Source organism: Cynara cardunculus (assembly GCF_001531365.2).
Source record: "Cynara cardunculus var. scolymus isolate 2C chromosome LG 16, CcrdV1, whole genome shotgun sequence".
NCBI classification, from domain to species: domain Eukaryota; kingdom Viridiplantae; phylum Streptophyta; class Magnoliopsida; order Asterales; family Asteraceae; genus Cynara; species Cynara cardunculus.
This window is the reverse complement of record NC_037543.1, coordinates 15339647-15344882: the sequence shown is the minus strand read 5'-3', so window position 1 is coordinate 15344882 and position 5236 is coordinate 15339647.

Below are 5236 nucleotides of genomic sequence, written 5' to 3'. Positions count from 1 at the left end.
CTCAAGCGTATAAGTCTCAAGTGACAGAACCTTTGTCGTGTCTCACAGAGGTTCTAGAAGATATCCTCTACGTCAATGTGCTTTCAAGTTATATCCAGCAGAGCCTCTGTGATGTCTCACAGAGGGTCTGCAGCCTGTCTTCTGTGTAGATCTTCTTCTGTCAGCACTTGCAGTATTACTTTTTCCATACTTTTACATTTAATGAAATGAGAGCTAACAGTATGCGAGGCACTAGAACCAGTGCCTCGAACCCCAACATGCATAGGTTTAAACTAAGAGGGTGAGGACACAAAGGAGGCACATAGCCTCAAGCAGAGGAAGAGAGAGTAAGACAGGTGAAAGGGAGGGAGAAAAAGAGAAAAAGGGCGGAAGAAAAAAAGAAGAGAGTTGCAAGAGAAAAGATGAGGTAGGAAGAAGAGGAGAGAGAAGAGAGAGCAAGAAGAGAGGAAATTGTTCGATTGGAGGAAGAAAAGAGAATCAGAAGAGAAGAGGCCAAACGAGACTAGAGCATTTCTCAAGTTCTGAAAAAGAAGATGAACAAGAGCGTCAAAATGCTGTTGGGTCTAATGCAGCACATGACGGGGCATACGCTCTTGACGATGATGTTGCTAGGTCAAATGCAGCAAACGAAGGAAAAGATGCCCTTGATGATGATATGGGCGTAGCTGTTGAATTTAAAGAAAATGATAAGAATGAGGAGGAAGAAGGTGAAGAAGTTGCTCTGTTTCAGGGGGAGACAGAGCAGCCTAGGATAGTGAATAGGCACATCTACTTTCACAACCCAACTCCCAGTGCTACCACATCTTCTGACTCTTGTCGTCGAGACAGAGATCATTGAACAAAAGATGCACACCTTGATCCCATGCCTGCGAAACCAACCAGAGGTTGCATCTGCCTCTGGTCAAAATATACAAAGGAAACCCACATCCCAGGGATCATCCTCTCAAAAGGGTGAAACCTTTGAAAAGACAAATGATATGTCTCCCCATATCACGCCACTCTTCCAAACAGAGGAATCCGTTTCCTCTACACTAGTCATTTCCCCACCTTGTTCAGAGCCAGGAATAGGTGCACAAGACTTAGAGACTCTCGACCAGTATTTTAGTCCACTCGTGGAGGGTCCTTTGGCCGGCTCTGAACCTACTTTGGAACCTCTTCATGATAGAACAGCAGTAGTGCTCTCTCCCCCAAGAGAGACACAAGGATCCACTAGAAATCCTTCCTCAACCACCATTCCACAAGTCGAGACAGAAGGTGTCCTCGGAATAAGGACTCACTCTGGCCCATGTATTGAGCCGGAGGTTACCACTACAACATATGTCACAAGGGACGAGTTCCAGTCTTTTGCCACCTCTGTGTTGTGCTCTTTGGATGAGCTAAAACTCAACATGGCCTATGCAGAGCCATCTCCTTTTGCATCTACTTTGGATGAAGTTCGATCATCCTTAGTAGTATTGAGGGCTGAGTCTATGACAAATGCCTCTCGCCTCAATCGTCTTCATGAATTGACGGAACACAATGTAGCGACCCTTCAAAAGGTCATTGCACACATTCAGAGGGTTGGAACTTCCACTTCATCTCAAGACGCTCAGGCGCTCATTCCTCTGAATGTCCCAGTTGACTATGTCACCCAGTCAACAATAAATGCTCTGGGTGACCAACTCCTCCAGAAGGTGGCCTACTTCACATCCGACTTCAACAGGAAAGCCAAGGAGGCAGCAGCTGCAGTGTGCCGTTCGTTGGCAGCCTTCCAATACCATAAAGATATGGAAATTCTCAAAGCCCCAATAGTAGCAGTAGAGATCGTTGAGTTTTTTGAGGCAAAGATCAAGGCCATGCCACCAACGGACTTACAGAGGCCGAAAAGGAAGAGGATACACATAACCTTTGACACCTTTGCGCGGGAAATCTTCATCGAGCAAACCAAGTCATTTGGGACATCAATGTCCCCCATGATCCCACGGTTCTCAGAGAAGAACTCGCAGGTTTGCCAATATTATTGCACGTACTTCAATGGCACCCCGTTGTCGGAAAAGGTGAGGGCTGGTTGGAGAATACAGTTCTGAAAGAACTCAATCATGATGGCGAACCTGTCTTCAAACAGGTTTGTGCGAAGGTCGATTGCGTGATTATTGGGTTTGATTGGCAAGAAAACTAGTGCTCGGCTGTCTGAATCGGTCGATTGCATATGGCTGTCGTCGTTGTGAGATTCGTGTGATGCGGAGGAAGGCATTGTTGGAAATGAGAAGTAGTTGCAGGTTTGCAGGTTCATCTTAGGTTCTTTGATGGTTGTGATAGCGTAAAGAAGAACCTGTTGGGGAAGACGAGTATTTATAGGTGGGGAGGTTGAAGGGTTTTTGGTTTAGAAATTATTATTTAAAAGGTAATGATGGTGGTTTAGGACGTTTGGGTGAAAAGGTAGAGATGACGGTGATCGTGGCCGTAAACCTGCACATTGTCATAAATGTAGGTGAACACGTGTCTGAATGGGGTGGGTAGAAGGGTAATATAGAGGGGTGTCTAGGGAACAGGCCGTTTGATATGTCAGGCGCGTGGAAGGATGACGTTTGGGTGTTTAGGGATAATTATATAAAAAAATTATCCCAAAGAATATCTCTTGAATAAAATCCTAAAAAAATATTTAAATTTAAAATTCCATCTAATTGTAAGATAAATACTAATTACGAAGTTTTGGTCTTCTAACAACCCATGTTGTATGGTTTTTAGTCACAAAAGCTGCAATTTAGTATAATCTTAAAAAGGTTTTCAATTAAAGATGGGTTTTTGGTAAACATTGGATTCGTCATGGAACCAGAGGTGCTCTGGTTGGTCATGACATTTGGGGGGAACCAGAGGGCTCTGGTTATGAATGATGAATGTATTCATTGATGGAATGTTGGGTTTTATGAATTTGGGACTCTGGATAGACAAACTAGAGGCTCTGTGTAAGCATAGAAAACCCTTGGATGGAAAAACATACCCTTTATGAAGGACCACAGGGGCTCTGGTTGAATACAAGGGATGATTCATCATTGATATAGCATTTTTGTGATCCAGAGGCTCTGGATAGACGAACCAGAGGCTCTGGATGGGAAAATGCATAGTTTATGCACAATAGGTATATGATGATGAATGCAAAACTCCCCCTCAAATGATGCATAGGGTTGTGCAATTAGTAAAAACTCCCCCTAGAATCAATGAGGAGGGTGAATTGGATGACCAAAGTCTCTAGTCTATACAACCAGAGGCTCTGTTTGTGAATGATGATGCAAACACATATGAAATATGGTTAAGTTCATGTGAATGCATATGAAAAAAATGGGCCTTTGGGACTAGAGGGCTCTAGTTCCAAAGACTTCGAATCCAGAAGCTCTGGTCTTTAGAACCAGAGGCTCTATTTGAGAAGGTGATTCATAAATTTATGAAAGTAATGTAAAAATGCTTTGTGAAGTCCAATTTGGACCAGAGGGGCTCTTGTCGCCAAGGACTTGAAAACCAGAAGCTCTGGTCTTTGGAACCAAAGGCTCTAGTTGCATGAATGGTAAAATATGACCAAGTAATATGTACGAATGAATGAGGAAGACAAATTTTGGGACCAAAGAGGCTCTGGTCTCAAAGGACTGGAATCTAGAGGCTTTGGTTTATAGAACCAGAGGCTCTGGTTGGAAAGGGGGTACTTAGTGAAAAATCACAAAGCATTTGCTTTGGACCAGAGGGCTCTGGTTCCAAAGGCAATGAAAACTTTTGGCCAAAAAATAAAGAATTTCTAATTGGCCAGAGGATCTGGTCTTTAGAACCAAAGGCTCTCGTTTAGAGTACTTGGGGATTGTGGCCTTTAGAATTTATCACTTGTAGGCATAACCATGAGATATTGAGGATCTCTGGTTTTATCGATAGATTGTCTCTAAGTGGTGAGATTCAGCATACCCATCTTGCTGACAAGAAATAAAAATCTTTTCTCATCAAGAGCTTTTGTGAAAATGTCAGCAAGTTGAATCTCTGTAGAAACAAAGTACATCTCTATTGTACCTTTTTCGACATTGTCTTTCAGAAAGTGGTACCTTACATCAATGTGTTTGGTCTTGAAATGCTGCACAGGATTTGCAGAGATGGCTATTGCACTCTTGGAGTCACAAAGGATGGGAATCTATTCATATTCAAAGCCATAGTCCTTAAGCTGAGTCTTCATCCAGAGAACTTGTAAACAACAACTAGCAGTAGCAACATATTCTGATTCTACTATAGAGGTTGAAACACAATTTCGTTTTCTGGATGTCCAACTTACCAGCTTGTCCCCCAAGAGTTGACAGCTTCCAGACGTACTCTTTCTATCAAGCTTGCATCCTACATGATCTGAATCTGTGTAGGCTATTAGATCAAAGCCATCGTTCTTAGGATACTAGAGACCCAATGAAGGGGTTCCTTTGAGGTATCTAAAGATCCTCTTGACCGTAGAGAAATGAGATTCTTTAGGATTGGCTTGATACCTTGCACAAAGACATGTAGCAAACATAATATCTGGTCTACTAGCGGTTAGATACAGGAGTTATCCATTCATGCTCTGTAGGTTGTTACATCTACAGATTTGCCTGATGGATCAGCAAATAACTTAGCTCCTGTAGCCATGGGTGTTCTCATTGATGATGAATTTGAGAGTGAGTACTTCTTCAGAAGGTCAATCACATACTTGGACTGATTGATGAAAATCCCTTCTAGAGTTTGTTTTATTTGAAGACCAAGAAGAAACTAAGTTCTCCCTTCATACTCATCTCAAATTTGCTTTTCATCAGCTTTAAGAAATTTTCGCAATGTTTTGTATTTGTAGAACCAAATATGATGTCGTCCACATATATTTTAACAAGTACTATGTCACCTTTATGCTTCTCGAGAAAGAGGGTTGTATCGATTGTACCTTTTTCGAATCCATTGTCGATGAGGAAGGTAGAGAGAGTATCATACCAGGCCCTGGTTGCTTGTTTCAGCCTATAGAGGGCTTTGTGCAGAAAGTAGACATACTCTGGATGTTTTGGATATTCAAAACCAGGGGGCTACTGCACGTATACTTCTTCTTGAAGTTTGCCATTAAGGAAGGCAGACTTGACATCCATCTGATAGACCTTGAAGCCTTTGTCTGCTGTATTGGCTAGGAATATCCCGATGGCCTCAAGTCTTGCGACGGGAGCAAATTTTTCATCATAGTCAATCCCTTCTTCCTGGCAGTATCCCTTGGCAACAA